This window comes from Sciurus carolinensis, chromosome 2, assembly GCF_902686445.1.
Source record: "Sciurus carolinensis chromosome 2, mSciCar1.2, whole genome shotgun sequence".
Taxonomy (NCBI): Eukaryota; Metazoa; Chordata; class Mammalia; order Rodentia; family Sciuridae; genus Sciurus; species Sciurus carolinensis.
The window spans coordinates 42223257-42242631 of NC_062214.1; the positions used below are offsets into that span (position 1 = coordinate 42223257).

Here is a 19375-nt window from a genome sequence, read left to right on the forward strand (position 1 = left end):
GAGAGAACAAGTCCCAGCACATAAGCCCCTTTCAAGCATCTATTAATGACATGTTTGCTGTGTCCCTTTGGACAAAGCAAAACACCTGACCCAAGGAAATACTCACAGAAGTAAATAAATATAGGGTGGCAGGAACAAATCAGGGTCATGACTCCAAAAATTTACTGCAGAATTATCGTTGGAAATATTTTTTTCTGAACCATCACAACAAAACTCTGGAGACTCAGAATCATGCAATCATGCGACAGAATGGATCTCAGGTATTTCCAAACCCTTTCTTTAACAGATTAGTCAACTTAAATTCATATACATGACCTTTTTTTTTTTTTTTTTTTGGCCCAAATCATGTTTTCAGGATATAGCAAGATCATGTGACTCAGTAATATATTAATTATGAAGGTATTGAAAAGCATCTGAAGTCAATGATATAGTGGTCTGATGATGTTTAGAACAGGTAAAATTATACTGGAAAAAATCTATCAGGGTTATGGACTTTGGATAATAAGAAAGAAAGGACAAAGCTCAGGTGGACCGGTAAATGAGTAGATATAATGAGGGAAAGTCAGTTGAAGATCAAGCTGTCATATTTTCCTTGTATTATTTTGAGGTTCATAAGGCTGTGCTTCTCAAATTTCATATGAATCACCTGCACATCTTGCTGAAATGCCAATTCAGGAGGTGGGACCTGAGACTCTGCATTTATGACAAGTTCCTACGTGAGGTTAATGCTGGTCACTGAAGATCCACACTTTGAGTGGCACAGCTCTAGCGTGAGTCTTGCCTATCCAACTTCTCACCTCTTGTTGTTATTTCGTCTCTAAATTCATCTTTCCTTGCTAACATCACTCCTCACAGTAGTGAGTCAGAATCTCACTCTAATGCCTTCCAGGGAGAGCTCCTCTATTGCAAACCATGGATCTCAAGAGACTCTCAATTCTCATTCATGTTGTTCTGAGAAAACGTATAGAATTTACAGGACATATTATGAAACATAGATTTATACCTTCACAGTGCAGCCCAGGGAGACTCCTACCCTCTCTCCCCAGATCCCTTCCTTCTGAAATCTGTCTTCTTTTCACAACTACTGTTATCACCTACTGAGGCAGAGAAGGGCCAAATTCTCCCACTCCCTGATCAGGCTACTTTGTCTGCAAGAGTTTTGTACCCATGGTAGTTTCCCCAGGAAACACCAGTAGGTAGATGAGAAAGTGACACAGGGAAGAGAATGGAGACAATAAAGTGCAGATTTTTAGGTGAATTAACAAGTGTGGCTCATGCCTGCTGAGGACCTTTGGGAAATGGTGCAGAGCATGCCTCAGAGTCATCTCAGCCAACTGGGAGGAAGTCAGGGGGTTTGTACACCAACTCCCTGTTGGATAACTGCCTAAGGGTACTCCAGTAGAATTAATCCTCCCCCACGTGGGGCTTCCTCAGGCATAGAACTAGCATAACACAGAGAAAGACTTTCAGGCCGTGAGAGTCTTTGAAGCTTCCAAGAGCAGTCTTCAGTTTGTATAAGGAGTGTGGGTGTGGATGCCTTAGCCATCCTTAGAGAACTAATCAGAAATTCAGGAACAACTCCAATATATGAAGGCTGTAAGCAAAAACAAGGCAAGCACATGAAAAGCAAAATATTATCAGCAGAAGCAAAATGTTAGGGATCACACAACACTTTTGTTTATTTCTCCTTTTACCTCTTCTATTGATGGTCTGGTTGGTTTATGTTGTTATTGTTGTTTTGCAAATCAATAATGCTGCTGCTGCCTTAAGTAAATCACTGACTTCCAATGTTATCCAGACAAATTGCTCAATAGACAAGCAAAGATTATTTTTTTCTTTGCTTTCCATTAGGAAGCAATACAATTGCCCTTCTGTACTCTTACCAGCAGATTAAACCAATCACAGATCCAAAATACGTAGGGAAAAAAATTGCAACTTTGCCAAATTTGTACAGACTTTTTTTCCTTATCACTATTCCCAAAGCACCACAGTGTAACAACTGTTCATATAGCCTTTGCATTGAATTAAGTATAATAGTAATATAGAAAAGATTTAAAAGGTATGGAAGGAGGTGTATAGGTTATATCCTTGGATTTAAGTGTCCAAAGATTTGGGTATTCATGGGGATTCTGAAACCAATCCCCCAAAGAGACCAAGAGATGGCTATATTGGATTTGGGTTTCATTCTGTCCCTGTCATTTCTCAAAATTGTGACTTTGACCGAATTATTCTTTCCAAACTTCAACTTCCTCATCTGTCAAAAGGTATAGCATTTCTGACTGCATTGGATTATGGGGGTTGAGGGTTGAGTGAAAGTATCCAGCAAGCAGCCCACCCACGAAAGCTACACACATATGCTCCTTCTTCCCCACTCTATGGTACTCTCCTCATTGCTGAAGACTAAAGTCAATTTACTTAACCAATCTGTAATGAAGTCTTACTGTGTGTAGAATCTTAGATTACATGGGAAGTACACAGCTAATAAAACATAACCCTGTCCTTCTAGCTTTCTACTTCAAAGAAAGACAGACATTATAAAGAAGGGGCTCTAACAAAATCAGTAGTGATAAATTCTGTTTTCTATAAAAGAGTACCATGCTCTGATCTTTCAGGGAGACAGAAATTATCATCTATTTTCCTATAATTTACATAACAGTAGTTGATTCCATAATCCCCACTCAACTGCTTGAGTCTGTAAAATCCCCACTGACTGCCATGTTCAACGAAATTGTCTTACACATGAAACAACCTTTGGCTAATCTCCAATTGATTCTGACATTCCAGGGACTATGAGGAAGAATTGAAAATAATTTAAAAACTGCTGACTTGTATCAGGCACAGATTTATCCAGACAAAACAAAGAGACAGAAGGTTTTGAAGTGAGATTATTTTGTCAATTTGGGCATGACAAAGGAAGAAAACAAAAATTATTGTTCACGCTTTGAAAAATCCTTTCTCTCATGATGAGATTGGTGGAGGGAAGAAAATGAACATTGGTTAGGCATCTCTAAACACCAGCTTCTGTGATATCATCTTTATTCATTATTTTATTTGATCTTCTTCATTCCCCAAAGACCACCAGAGAAACTTGAGTAAACAAAACTTCTTTTATCAGACTTACTGTGATGAGGAGGACTGTACCCAGACAGAATGGTTTTAGAACTAAGCAAGGTAATTTGAAAATGGGTGTTGCAAGGTGAACAACATGTTGGCACTGGATAAAGTTTGTGACATATTATTTACTTTGGATTGGTGGGGACATTATAGTAAGGGTCTTGAAGGGAGTCTTGAATGGTAAGTTGTCAATATTGTCAAGTAAGCTGTTTAGTTGGTGTTACAGGATGAATTATATCCCTCCAAAATGTATATGTTGAAGTCTTAATCCCCTTATCCTCAGATGGGGACTCTATTTGAAGAAAGACCCTTAAAGAGGCAATTAGGGTTAAATGCAGTTACATGTGTGGGCCTTAATCCAATATGACTGGTGTTTAGTCAGTTTGTGCTACTATAATAAAACACCTGGACTAAGCAATTTATAAAGATCAGAAATATATTTCTCACAGTTCTGGAGACTGGGAAGTCTAAGATCAGAAGACACAAAGACAACCAGGGACCTGATCTCTCCTTCCAAGGTGGCAACCTTATTACATCATCTTTCAGAGGAAGGAATGTCTTCACATGGCAGAAGGGATAGAAGGACAAGAGAGATGAAATTTGGGGTGGGTACCTGTTTTATAAAAGCAGTAATTCATTCATGAGGGTGTATCTTTCATCCTTTAATCACTTTTAGGAAGTGATTAAGCCTCCTCTGTTAATACCACCACAATGGCATTAATCCCACCACTAAGTTTCAAGACATGATTTGGGGGAACATTCAGACCATATCAGCTAATGTTTTTAGAAGAGATTAGAGTACAGATACACACAAAAGGAAGACTGTGTGGGAAGACACAGGAAGACAGTAATCTAAAAGCCAAAGAGAGAGGCCTCAGAAGAAACCAACCCTACCAACACCTTGATCTTGGAATTTCAGCCTCTAGAACTGTGGGCAAATACATTTCCATTGTTTAAGCCACCTGATCAGTGGTATTTTGTTAAGACAACCTTAGCAAAGTAATATGATCAGTTCACAATCTTTTTCTACAAACTTTCCCAGGAGAAGAAGGTTAATGCCCAAGATTATAAAGCAAATGAAGGCAGAACCAAAATTCTAACTTCAGTCTACTAAGCTGCAAAAATAAATTCCCCCATAAATAGGGGCTAAAATAGAGAGTAACTGGGGCTTTGTGACACTTTTTTTTGCGTGGTCAATTTTCCATGGGTGGGGATGGCACAGGATAACTGCTATTTTTTTTTCCTATGGTCTGCAGTCTAAGATAACATTTGATCAAGGGTTTTATCAAGTTTTAAGGCCAGTTTATCAAGTGTTGAAGCCAACTGGTATTTTTTCTAATGAGCAAACACTCCAGTTTCCCACCAATTTCCTCTTTGGACTGACCTTTGGGGGCACTGAGATTCTGTGACTTCCAACTGTCAATATCTGCAACTCTTCATTTGAGGGGTTCCCACTTGGTCCTGGTTCAGGGCAGAATGAAAATTCTGGAAAGTGAATACTCTTCACTGGAGTAACCTTCAACCAACAATTGATGGGAGTTGGTGGAAAAATACCCAAGCTCCATCCTGCTTCAAGTGGGATAACTCTGCGACATGTCCCATGCTGTTTCCAGAATTCCTCATTGGGATTGACCCCAGTTTCTCACAGTAATAACTAGAACCCTGAATTAGTTGTCTTCCCCCCCTCTACTTTTGCTTCTGGGAATCATTTCTCGAAAGGTTTCAAATCCTTATCTTAGAGTCTTCTGAAGGCACTCAAATGAAGACACCAGGCTATAATTACTGACTCCAATCTGACAGTCTCTTCCCCAGAGCTCCAATCTCTGTATGGAGTGCTAGTTCTCTTCGATGAAAGATCACTTTCTTTGATAAGCCCTGAAAGAGCTGGGATGATCTGGCACCTACCTATCTATTCTTGTCAAGGTTCTTGCTTTTAACACCAAAAATCTGAATAACTAAAGCAAACTAACACCAAAAGTCTGAATAACTAAAGCAAACAAGAAATTTATTAGATGGGCCTGTCTACAGAATCTTCTTAGAAGGCTGGAAATCAGGTCTATTTACACAGAAGAAACCAAGGCCCTGCCATAAGAACCATCTGTTTAGCACATGCCTGAAGTCCCAACACCTTATGGTCTTCATCAATTGCCTGCTACTGCCAGACTACACTACTTGGACACTCCCCTGGCCGCTAAATGCACACCAACCAACAGCTCCCCCTGGAAAGTGTCAAACCAGCATGTGCCTTTCCAGTCTTCTTACAGGATTTATACCCCTGGTCAGAGTTACAGGAGTGACATGCAACCAGCATGCAATGAGAGGGTTCTCTTCCCTTATGGTATGGTTTAAATCTGGAGTGTCCCCACAAATCTCATGTGTTAAAGGTTTAATCACCAGCACACTGGAAGGTGTTGGGACCTTTAATAGGTGGGGTCTAGTAGGAGGAAGTCAGGTCATTAGGGATGTGCCTTTATAGGGAGGTACTGGGGCTCCAGCCCCTTCCTGTTCCTGTCTTGGCATCCTAGCCAACATGAGGTAAGCAGTTTCTTCTGCCACATGCTCCCTGCCCACACCATAGGCCCAAAGGCAAAAAGTCAACTGACCATGGACTGAAACCTCTGAAACTTTGAACCAAAATAAATATTTTCCCCTTTAAAGTTGATTTTCTCAGGTATTTTGTCACAGTGATAGAGCTGAATAATACACTCTGCTTCCACATCTGCAGTAGGAAGTGGAGACTTCCCAAATAATCAGTAGGTTCAAATCGTAGGCAGCCAGAAGCCATCCTGCTGCCCCTCGGGCCCCTCCTTGTTCTGAAGTCCAGCCTTACCAGGCTTTGTGTAGTTCTGTGAAGCTACCATACTTCCTCCAACTGCAGAGTATTCCATTTTCTTTGCACAAAATGCTTCCCTCCTCTACCCTGTCAGCTTCCCTTGCTTTGGGATTCAAGTCAGCTTTCCTCAAAGATTTCCTGAGACCACAAACAGTTGGATACCCTATAAGTGCGTGAACAGTAGCTTTCCTTCGAGAAACACACTCCCCTCGTAATTGTGTTTTTTCTATATCCCTCCAAGAAATCAGCTCCCTGAGGGCTGGGGTTGCATCTACTTTTGCTCACCCTTATATGCTCAATACTAAGCAGAAGACCCAGCATATATAGGCACCAAATAAATAGTTGCTTAAGGAATGAATGAAAATGAACACATTCTCACAAAATTGAGCCTCTCAATTTTGATCTTTTTTTTCCAGATCACTACACAGTTTGTCAATAGCTAAATAAAATGCCCTTTTGACTTAGAGGTGAAGTGGCTCATATTTTCAATGAGAAATGTGTCCCTTTTGACAGACACAAGTCAACAAAGCATGTGGTCCAACAGGTGTTTTTTTTAAAGACTAAAAATTATTTAAGTTTTTATAATTCTTAAGGATATTCAGTGTTAGAACATATATCAATTAACTATTGCTGCATAACAAATGTTTCCAAAGCTTTGAGGTGGAAAACAACAATCATTGACTACTATTCATTCATCTAGGGGTTGGCTGGGTAAGCTGAACTAGACTGGCTCAGTGGAGGATAGCTCTGCTCCGTGTGACTCTCATCCTTCTCAAGCCACTAGTGGGCCTGGCCCAGGCAGGTTTCCTCTCATAGAAATGACAAAGCAAAGGAAGTCCAGTGGAATCACAGAAGTCTCTTAATACATAGGCCAAATCTGTCCCAGGCACTTCTGCCCATGGCCAATACAACTTAATGATCAAGCCCAAAGTCAAGAGGTTGGGAGATATACTCTGCTCACGATGAGGTCACAACAAGGGTATGGATGCAGGAAAGGATGAAAAATCAAGGTCAGCAATGCAATCTACTACAAGATTACAGCCAAGTAAATGATAAAAATCATTTTAGAAAGCAGATGACCAAGGGCAATCAAATCCTCTGCCATCATGTAGGTTTAAATTCCTTTGAAAAGCAGTCAAAGTCCCTGGATAGAATTATGGGAGAAAAAAAAAATGGCCTTTAGGTTAAAACTAAATATGGAGTCTGGTTAATAATAATATATCAATTTTGGGTGAGAAATATTCCATACTCAAGTTAGATGTTAATAATAAGGGAAACTAGGTGAAAGGTATATGGGGACCCTCTGTACTTTCAACTTTTCTGTGAATCTAAAACTATTCCAAAGTTAGTTTATTTAAACAAACAAACAAAAAGAGCAGTGAGATGGGATGTGGTTCATAATAGCAAGAGTAATTTCTTTCATTTCTTTCTTTTTTATTGGTGCATTTTAATTATACAAAACAGTGGGATTCCTTTTATATATTTATATACATAGACAATATAGCAATATAATTTGTTTACTTTGATTTCCCAGTACCTTCCCTTTCCCTCCCCTCCTACCCACAGAGGCCCTTTCCTATTCTACTTGTCTTCCTTCTATTTTCATGAGATCACCCCCAAGAAACATTTCTTACCTAAACCTATCAGGTTCTTAATGTTATTATTGTCTTACAAATGTCAGATTTTGCTTCCTGGGGAGTGGGATGGGGTCTTTTCTGAAACTCTGGGACTAGAGATTTATACCCACCTAAGACATCAACATGGGGAGGGGTTGGAGGTATATGGAGAGAGCTCCTGTCAGAATCTCCAGTCACCCAGGAGAGAACTGCTGCCTACATCCACCTAGGATATGAGCGTCCAGCCCCAACCCTGTGTGCCCTTGGCTTTAGTTTCTTCCAGCCTTCTTTCATCAGAATCTTATTCTTGTCAGCACATATGCCCTCTGCTCTCTCTTTCTCTTCTTCTGCTTCCTATGTGTACAGAAAGTCAGCCTGAATTAATTCTAGAACCAGTTCCAAATTTCTATGACTTTGGACTAACAATGTAAATAGGTTAACTTAAAAAGCCCCAACTGATCTGACCAAACTTGTGTATGTGCTGGCACAGATATGGCACAGTGGGTCCTAGCATTGGATGTATCTACAGGACACGAATTTTTTAAAAAATTGAACTGTAAATGGATTGAAGAGGGATCAGTGAAGTGGAGAGAAGGAAGGGGGAGCAGAACTGGGGGCAGAAGTGCTGGGGACTGAATTGAAGTAGGTTGTGTTCTGTGCTTTTGTGATTATGTGAGGGTGTATCCTGGTGTTGTACATAACTAAAAGAATAAGTTTTTTAAATCCACAGCTAAAATGGGGACAGGGAAGCCCATGTTAATTTCATTGGTTTTTCAAAATCTAATGTAATTCCTACCTCCTTCTGAGAAAACATCCTTGTCTGTTATAGCCTTCATCAACTGCACTTTCTCTGGACAAAGAAAACCCTATGTCACATAAGCATATGCCTTTGGTTAGATTGTCCAGGGGAACAGTAAGTTCCTTGAAGGCAGGTAGCAACTTGAATGCGTCCTGCATTCTCCAAAGATTCAACAGAATGCTAGGTCATATGCCACCACCCCCATCCCCTCAATACCCACAGAAGAGCGGATGCCACACACCCCTTCCCTGGGGCAAAGCCGGCTGTCTGAGGTTGCAGGCAGCTCCCAGGCATAGCTTGCTGCCATGGCAACATGGCATCCCTCAAGTAGAACACGCTCCATGGTGTTGTGGAGCAGCTGCTACCGCTGTGTCTCCACTCATGCCATTTCTGCTTCCCTGAATTTTATATTGGCTGAGATAATGACACAAATTAAGGTATTTGCTGGTTTCTATTACCATTTTTTGGTAAATCACTTTTTTCATATTAATGCATGGGAAAGAGATTGTCAGCAAACATACCATTTATTTCACTGAGAAAAAGCTTTAAATGCTCAGTCATGTTTTTCTAACACAATTCACTGCTTCCAAATTTATTTACCGCTGCCTCAATAAATCCAAGTAAATCATGCTTTTATGCACGCACACTATGCACATGTCGAGATGAGATTTGCTAATACACTGCATTTGTTGAGTCCTAAGTCTGACAATACACCTAGGATAGCATAAGGAAATGCTAGTTCGTAATAGAGTGAATCCTACCAAAGAATTCTTACGTTATTCTTGAAAGAGCTCCAATTTAGGAATGACAGGAAAACCAAAATACAAAGAGAACAAAAGTAAACCTAAGTTCACTGTCCATTTCCCAAAGTTAAATTTTCAAACAGAAGTTACAAAGCACTTTAAAATATAGGTTTTATTACAGATTTGGAAATACATGGCATTTATTTTCCCCTCTGACCTCTCCCAGAAAAGTTTTTGGAATCTGAAAGTTTCTGTGTGTACTTTCTACAGCGAAGTTCCTCTCCATGTGTATATTTGTGTGTGTGTATTTTAATATAAATGTAATTATGTGTAATAAAGAACATATACAAATTATATACAGTATGTATATATGTATGATTATATAGTATATAATATGGATGATTATAAAATTATACTTAATTTTTATGTATTTTAAATTATAGGTAATTATAAGATTATACATACTTTTTATGTATTTATAACTACATATTAACATACACATGCATAATTTAATATATATCATGATATTTACCATATATAAAATACTTACACACTTGTAATCCCAGTGGCTCAGGAGGCTGAGGCAGGAGGATGGCATGTTCAAAGCCAGCCTCAGCAAAAGCAAGGTGCTAAGCCACTCAATGAGACCCTATCTCTAAATAAAATACAAAATAGTACCGGGGATGTGGTTCAGTGGCTGAGTGCCCCTGAATTCAACCCCCAATACCCAAACACACACACACACACACACACACACACACACACACACACACATATATATATATATAGAGAGAGAGAGAGCATATATATATATATATGTATGTATATATATATATATATATATGTATGTATATATATATATATGTATATATATATATGTATGTATATATATATGTATGTATATATATATATATATATATATATATATGTTAGTAGAGGTACATTTGTAATGTTTGCAATGCAGCTAATTAACTGTAGCTTTGGTTGGGTTGAGGGGGTACTGAGGACTGAACCCAAGGGCTATAACCACTGAGCTATATCCCCAAGCCTTTTTATTTTTTATTTTGAGACAGGGGCTCACCAAGTTGCTGAGGCTGTCCTCAAACTTGCAATTCTCTTGCCTCAGCCTCCCAAGTCAATGGGGTTGCAGGTATGCCATCATGCCCGGCTTAACTGCAGCTTTAAATGTCAGAAATATTTACTGGTAAACTGAACATTATGCAAAAGAGGATGCTGCAGAAGGGAAGAGAGGAGATGAAAGGCAAGTTCAAAGCTGAAAAATAGTTTTGAGATTGTTTTCTAGCCCAAAGTTCTATTTTATCGGAAAAGTGAGATCCTGCGTGGAAACAGACCTGGCCAACCACACACAGCCACCCTGTGGCTTTAGCTATGACTGAAATAATGACATTGAAGCAAAATCTCCTTAGATTTCTGGTTAAGTTGTGGATAATCATAAAATAGCCCTCAAAGACTCCAGTACTCATACCTAATTGCCAATTAGTATCTAAACTTTGCCAGAACACAGTAAACAGAGAGCTAAGACACCTGTGGTCTCTCTTCCCCTCCCTAAGCCTGGCCTGGTGAGTGATATTCCAGCAGCACCCAGAACCCTGGTTGCTCTCTTCCTCTCCAACTCCATTAGTAGGTTGGGAATCATGTGCTGGCTTTTTAATTAAGAATAATAATTAACATACTAAACACAGTGTTGACTATAAACAAATCATTATTCTTCTTTAATCACTCAGGCCCAGTAATTTATCTTGGTATTTGGCAACACTTCCACAGGAATAAATCAATGTTAAATCTGAAATTTAATGACATGGGGGTTTGGGGAGAAAAATAAACCTACCAGTGCATCACAAGAATGCAAGAGCCAGGATAAATCTAGGCACTCTTGTGCGTTGCTGTGTTGTACCAGTGAAAAGAAAATAATTATAAATATTGCTAGTTATATTTGCACTAACCCAAATACATCTTAATTCCTTACAAGTCACCTTTTATTTTTGTTGCTGATTTCCTAAGTATGTCCCAGTTATTCCAAAGCAAGTTTATTTTACAAATAAAGTTCTGCTGTTAAAAGCAGACATTCTGTCTCATTATTATGAATCTTACCTGAATATTTCTCTATATACTTTGTCTAATATTTAAGAGTTTAGAGATTGAAAATGCCCATTGTACATACTCAAGTGTGTATAATTTTCAAAAAGGGATGGTTATCAAATTTCAAACTCCACCCTTTAAAAACATGTACATACCTTTAGAGTTAGCAAAGACTGTTTGCATATGCATTAATTTATGTGTTTTGATCTTGTCTTATACTTCTAAAACTCACAGAAGTGACCTATAATATATGCTCAGGGTAGAGAATTCAAGATGTATATAAAGGGGGAAAAATCTCCCTGTATGTCAAGCCTCTCTTTTACTGCCACACCCCAGAAGTGACCATTATTATTAGTTTGGTATCTTTCTACACCAAGAGAAACATAATGTGAGCCACAATTGTGTACAAATATTAAGAAGCCACATTTTTTAAAGTAAAGGAAATAAGGGAAATTAATTTTAATAATAATATGTAATAATAACTAATTTTAATAATAATATCTTTTATATCTAAAATACTAACATTTCAACATGTAAGGCAATTATAATGAAGTGTTTTGCATTAGTTTCTTATACTATGTCTTCAGACTCCAGTATGTACTTCATAGTTACAGCACATTCTCAATTCAAACTAGTCATATCCCAAGTGCTCATTAGCTACGTGGGGCAGTGACTACCTATTGGCCAGTGCAGTTCTAGATCTTTATTTCTATATGAAAGATAAAAGGAATGGCTATGGAATGGTATGTTAGTTAAGAAACCTTGTACTGTCAAGAGCAGAACCCATGATGACTTTCATAATAGAGGTCTTAGCCCACGTAACAGGAAGTCTGGAGTGGGCAATACCCAAGCTGAGCCAGCAGCTACCAGTCCAGGCTCCAGGTGAATGTCTCATGGTTCTCTCTACCTGCCCCTGTGGTTGAAAGATGGTTGCTGCAGGTCCAGACAGCACATCTTCCTGCTCCAGACTCCAAGGACAGAAAGCAGAAGGATGGCTGAGGAAATAAGAAGGAGCTCTTTCTTTATTCATGGAGAGGGGTAAATCTTTCTCAGAAGTCCCCTTATTGCTTTTGGCCAGAAAAGATCCCCTGGCTTTCCTTCATCACAGGAAGAAAGGTAAACAGGTGTCTGACTACACCAGTCGTCATGGTAAAAATTGGGAATAAGAGAAGGGGGGTAATAAGTAGGCACCCAAAGTACTTCCATGTATAGATTTAAAAGTTGAATTCCTAATTCAAAAGGCATGTCCACTTTAGAGTTGTATGGACTCTTTCAGCACACACCACTTGGGCTTTGCCAATTAACACCTCCTCCAAAAATAATATTTAGGAAAATCACATCTGCAGCAGCATTGGGCATGCATGCGTGTGTGTGTGTGAGTGTGTGTGTGCGTGTGGAGAGGGAGAGGGAGAGAGAAAGAGGGAGGGGAGAAAAAGGGGGAGGGGAGGGGAGGAAGAATGATAATGCCAAGGTTAATATTGAGAAAATCTAAGTTATGAATATGTAGGAATTTATGCAGTTTTTTCCTTTTTTTGTATTATTTCAAAGTTAAAAGTTTACCAAAAATAAATAAAAAGAGCTTCCTTGACATGAACCACATGCATACAACTGATTTCATAGAACTCCTGTTTCATGCTGTATTATGTTTGGGAGCATTGCTTTCCTCCCTCCAGCAAAAATAAGAGATGCTGTGAAGACAGGGTAAACACCAGGCCAGGAGGGAGAATGGAACATGAGGTTCTTGGACCTCCCAACTCAATGATCATCATATTTGGAAATGTCCTCTTCCCTCTAAATTCCTGTTACATTTTTGTCTGTTCCCTGACATTAATATATATTTCTCAGTATTAAGAAATGGTTTAATTGAGGTGTTGGAAATGCTAATTACACTGATTAGATCAGTACACATTGAATACATGTATCAAAATATCACTCTGTACCCTATACAAGTATATGCGTCTATCAAAACTTTTTTTAAAAGAAGTGGTTTAAGACTGAAACCTCTGGAGCCAAACAGCTATGTTTAAATCTTGATTCGTCCACTTTCTACCTACATGTGCTAGTTGGGTTTTTGTTGCTGTGACAAATACCTGAAAAAAACAACTTAGAGGAAGAAGAATTTATTTGAGCTTACAGTTTTGGCGGTTTCTGTCTGTGGTTGACCACTTCCACTGTTTTGGGTCTGAGATGAGATAGAAAATCATGGTGGAAGGGCTTGACAAAGGAAAACTGCTCAGTTTATGGCAACTGGGAAGAAAAGAAAGAAAGAGAAGTGGCCAGGAACCAGACATAGCCCCCGCAGACGTGCCCCAACGACCCACTCCTTCGATTAGACCTCACCTTTTATAGCTTCCCAGTAGTCCATCCAGCTATGAATGGACTAATCCACTGAGTGAGGTCAGAACCCTCAGGATCCAGTCCCTCCCCCAAAGCCCCAGCTCTGAACATTGCTTCACTAGGGACCAAGCATTCGACATGAATCTTTAGGTGACACTTCATATCCACACCATAATACTTTGTGACTTTGGACAAGCCCCCCCTCCTCAAGTATGTCCTTTTTTATAAAAAGGGGATGATGATAGTAATGGAGGTTAAATTGGCATAAAGTGCTAATAACTGTGCTAAGTATATGGCAAGTCACTCAATAAATGTTTATTTTTGCTATTATTTACATACACTTTTTCATTACAGTTCACTTCACATATTGATGGCTTCAAATCCAGATAGTTGTGTGTCCATAGTACATTCATAGCATGTTCAAGATCACCTGATCTGTTCTCTCACCTTACTCCTGAACAAATGGAGACTCGGGTTAAATAACCTGTCCAAGGCAGCACAGCTGGTCAGTATTATTAACCAACTCAAGTTCTTTGTGCCTGAAAGGATGTTTGACAGCACAATCTCAAGGTTGGAGGTATAGAAGAACATAGCATAGGCGCTCTTGAGTTTTCCAAAGAAGGTTTTAGGTAGGACACAGTTTGATCTTAGGGATACCAAGCTCCTACTGATATGGACATATTATCTCTCACTAGTCATCGGAGTCATCAGAATAAGAAGTTTCCAGGGACTCACAAGGAGTAAACTAGAATTTGTTTTTTTTTTTTAAATGAGTGAAATGCTGAGGACCATGTAAACTTGGAGCACAGCACAATGAGACTCAGAAAATTGTGGGTTTAAATGTACTAATCAATTTGGACAGTTCATTTAACTCTCTGGGACCTGATTTCTGCATCCAGGAAGTAGGGATAGCAGTACAGTACTTCTTTCCCAGGATGATGACAAAGATCTTCATCCCCAAGTGTGCTTGGGGTGGGGCCATGGTGGGGAGGAGGTCAATGAATGTTTGATCTTTATTCCAAAACAGGGGAGCTCCCCAAATACTGACTTTTAGGTGGAGAAACTGATGGTAAAGTTGAGACTGGTAAGGGCCAACAGGAAGGGGCCACAGATGGGGAGAACAATATCTGGAAGAAAATCTTCCAAAGTTTCTTCTCTGGGAGAAATAATGACCACCCTGAATCACACGAGCATTACTTTTTCATTCACACACATACAGACAACTTCACTCCCAGTGAGATCTTCAAGAAAGCATATAAAAGAGTGATATTTCACTTTTTTTTCACACATTCTCAATTGTTTTGAATTTCCCCCACAATGAACTGACTAAATAGAGAGGCATTATGGTATAGAGATGAAGGCATTGATTTCTGACTGGGACAAATTTGGCATAAAACCAGCAATTTTGAAATTCTGTGACTTTGAGTAAATTGTTCAAACTTTGTGAAGTTCAATTTCTTTACTCATAAAATGGTGGATAATTGCACTGGTTAATATGGCTGTGTAAAAACTTGCCACCAAGCCTAGCAACATAAAGCAATAGCAAATTTATTTGGTCACAGTTTGGGAGACAAGAATTTGGGAAGAAGTTGGCAAATCCCTGCTGAAGTCTCCCATGGTTACATTCAGATGACAGTAGAGTTGGGACCATCTAAGACACCATGGCTAAATATCCAGGATGGCCTCTCACAAAGCCACAGGCCGAGAATGCTGATGAGAGTACCACCTATCCAGCTTGGCAGTCTCAGGATAGTTGGACTTCCTTACATAATGACTGGCTTTCAAAAAATAAAAAATAAGAAAACAGGTGGGCTTTCCTGACCTATTCTTGGAAGTCAGATAGCATCACATCTAAGATGCTCTATGGTCTGACTAGTTACAAGCTCACCCGGATAAAAGAGAGGGACATGGGTCCTTCCCTTCAATGGGAGGACCATAGAAGACATGCTTTAAACTTGCACAATAATAATACCATGTTATAAGATTGTTGAAAGTATTCAATAACATAATGTTATACAACCTTTTGCATTTGGTTCTATGATTGAGATTTTTATAATGATTTGCCTTTAACAGGGTGATAGGTTGCTGTTTCTCATCAGATTGGAGAGATGCTTGTCATAAGATGAATATGATGTCGTTTTTTTCAAGCCACTGTTTATAAAAACCTAGTCACTGGAATCCAGGGTAGCCACTGGTTGAATGTCATTGATTGCTTAGACAAGTTGACAGATGCCTTCTCCAGGTCCCCTAAGATGCATTGATCTCCTGCTTTCCTCCCCAGTGCTGGGTGAATATTGCTGAATAGTGAGAGGCCATCTAAATGGGCAGAGATATTGATTTTCTTTTTCTACCTTTTTTGAAAGCTCTTTGCTTACCAGGTGCTGAGCAAACATCAGGTAAATGGCAGACCACATAGAAGTAGATCAAGTGAGGAGCAACAAAGGTAGCTTTGGCTTTCTGATCATGAAGCTGGTTAAGCATCAGTGCCCCCCCCCCAACACACACACACTCTAGTTTTAGATTGTTCACACTTCATTATTTGCCAGTTGATAATACATCTGGTCCAGATGGTACTAAGTAGAATCATGGAAAATATTTCTAACCAGTCCATGGAAGTGAAGCTCTGGTCCTGTCTGAAGAGAGTTGAGCAAATGCTCAGACGAACTGAGGGTTAAAGTCAGGGTAATATTACGCATTTCAGAGGATAAATTATGTATCCTGGGTGTCCAGATACAAAATTGATTATACGCTTGGAAATGATACAATAGGTCTGTCCAAATCTGTCCCAGTAGTGACAGATAAATACAGGTTAAAAATTCTGAGTTTCTTTGATATAAAGGACATTTAAGAAACCACTCATCAATTCTGTGTCGTTATTGACACCCAAGAAAATGGAGGGAAAAAAAGCCAGGATTCCCTCAGGCATTTGAAGGGAGCAGACTGGAAGTCACCTACAACTTGCACTACTGGAGGGACACCAATGAACAGAAATGAAGAGTCCCCAGGATATGGGATAGTTCATTTCCAATATGCAATTCCAAAAGTTTGGTACCTCCGCCAGAGAACTTACTTAAAGAACAAGAAAGGAGAATCTTCAGAGATACTTTTTCATGATAATGTCAGATTTTCTGAATTTAACTAGATTATTTCTTTCAACAGAACCTGATGAAAATTCTTGCGGGGCTGTCTTGGGTTTTGTGTTGTTTTTGTGATGTTCTTAGGGAAAAGACCTTCATGAGGTAGGTTTTCCAAACCCTATTCTTGGAGCACATCTTCAGCACTTGGTTTGAAGAATATTTATTTTACCTCAACTGTAATTGAGAGTCAGATGCAGCAACTTCATTAAAAACTAGAAAATGAGCTGGGTGGCTAATCAAGAGACTGAGGCAGAAGGATTGCAAGTTCAAGGCCAGCCTAGGAAACATAGCAAGACCTTGTCTCAAAACAAAATAAAAGGACTGGGGATGTACCTCAATGGTAGCATGCTTGCCTAGCATGCATGAGCCCCTGGGTTCAATCCCAGACCACAGAAATATAAAATAAATAAAAATAAATGATGAATACAAATCAGAAAACAGCCAGGCACAATGGCATATTCCTGTAATCCCAGCAACTTAGGAAGCTGAGGCAGGAAGACCCTAAGTTCAAAGCCAGCCTCAGCAACTTAGGGTGGCCCTAAGTAACATAGCAAGACCCTGTGTCACAATAAAAAATTAAAGGGCTGGTGATGTGGTTCTGTAGTTAAGTGTCCCTGGGTTCAATTCCTAGTATTAAAAAAAGAAAAAAAAGAACATAAAATGAAGTTGTCTTCTCTATTAAATGTCTAGTCTAGAAGGAACAAAAAGAGAAAGTCATCTTGTCTTTCTTTCTTTTTCTCAAAGAATAAAGTTGCTTAAAGACAGTGAAGAAAGGGGATAGTAAGGTCTGCATGTCCTGCATATGATGTGGTCAGTTAGGTTCTAGAACACTGACCAGTTGTTCTGACCTGCTTCTGAACTCTATCTCCTCCACCACAGAGGTCTCTCTGGGTTCAGGTTCTTTCATCTGAGAAGAAACTTGACTTGTTATTATTGCTGCCATTTTTGTTTTAAAGTGAATTTTTTTGGTCTGTTGTCTCAGGATCATTTCAGAAAAGTAACAAACCTGAAGATGCCCTCTGTCTTCAACATATCTTCCATTTTTTAATCCAATAAATGCAGTCATGCATTGCTTAACAACTGAAACATGCATCATCAGGCATTTTTGTGTTTGTGGGAACATTATAGAGTGTTCTTACACTAAACTGACTATCCTGTCATTTGGAGATATACTCTCATGAAACCCCTGTAGCATCTGTGGCCCATAATTGACCAACGCTGTGTTATGCAGTCCATGACAGTACTGACTGACTTCCTACCTTGCACCTGGTACTTTCACTAACTCAGAAACAACAAGGGACAAGGCTGGTACTGGGAGATATGGTTAGTATCTTCAAGAAATTTGGGGAGCCATTGGGAGGATAAATAAATCTCGCTCATTTGCAAAATGATTAAAAGATGCTGCTTGTTGCAATTCAGAGGGAAAACAATCAAAACACTCATCTGACAGGTGAGTCCTAATTGATAGCTGAATTTCAAGAAGCAAATTAACACTTCTTAAAATTCAAGATAATACTCCCAGAAAGGATATAAGAAGGCTGAAATAGCATTTTGTTTTTGAAGTGATGTTGCTGCACTCATCAAGACAGCAACACATTTTATCACTCCTTGTCCTTTTGGCTAATATCAAGTGTTGTGTCTGTTCTTATCAGTTTAATATCTGATATGTCCACTATCCAAAGATAATATATTAAATGGATTTTGGGGAAGTAAGAGATGGAATAAGAACTTGCTTCAACCACTTCACACATAGACCTGATATTGTAGTACCTCCAGGAACAGTGCACCCCACTTCAGGGAGGAGGGGAGAATAGCACAGATATTTAGGGAGATCTACTCAACAATTAATAGAACATCCTCCTCTAGAAGTCTTCTTGCAGAGCACTTTTTAGATTCCATAAAGTGACGGAATAAGTGATTAAATTTCACATTGTCAAAAGAAATGGAATGTAACTTTTTAAAATGGTGAGAGGGCATAAGCAAGTTGGTGACTTTCATTTGCTTGGATGAATGGAACTCACATTTCTTCAGAGAATCATTGTGGGCTTGTCGCATGTGGAAGAAGTTGTAGTAGAGGTGGTAAGAGAACTTTCATGTAGCTCTGTTCTATAAATGCAATGCTATAGGATGGAACTGGCAGATTTCTCTCCCCCCCCCCCCGCCAGGGAAAAAAAATATTTTTTCACACTTGGTTTGGTTGTCCCCCAAGGAAATTACAGTTTAATACCAATGTAACACAGAAGCACAGGAAAAACCCAGTGATCTGGTGGTAAATGATTGTGTGATTCGATCAATCCATTTGCAAGGAGAATTACCAAAAGTAATGATGACTGTCCTCAAGAAATGTAGCAGATATCAAGGAATGGAGAGAGTATGGAGAGTGGTTCATGCATTGGAATTTTGATACTAAAACTTTAAGATTTGAGTGACTTGCCCTAGGCAGGATACACATGTGGGGATTTAGTGAGGAGACTAGCCTGGCCAGATCATGGTGGAGGGAATGTGACGTGGGAATGAAGGTGAGCTGATGGGGCAGGTGGCACCTTCAAATCCAGGCTAAATCATTGCTGTTGTTTGAGAGGTTTTTGTTTGTTTGTTTGCTTGCTTGGTTGTTTTTTTGTTTCTGTTTTTTGGTTTGGGGGGGTTGTTTATTGTTTGTTTTATTTTGTTTGCACAGGGGACTGAACTCAGGGGTG

The 19375-nt window shown here is 39.3% G+C and overlaps 1 protein-coding gene and 1 non-coding gene across 2 annotated transcripts in view; both read left to right on the plus strand.

Moving 5' to 3' along the window:
• Pcsk2 (proprotein convertase subtilisin/kexin type 2) overlaps nt 1-19375 on the plus strand; it is a 281613-nt gene that overhangs the window by 122047 nt on the left and 140191 nt on the right. The window lies entirely within an intron of this gene.
• On the plus strand, nt 18280-18471 carry LOC124978506 (U2 spliceosomal RNA). Its single transcript, XR_007107487.1, has one exon. It is a non-coding gene; the product is annotated as a U2 spliceosomal RNA (small nuclear RNA).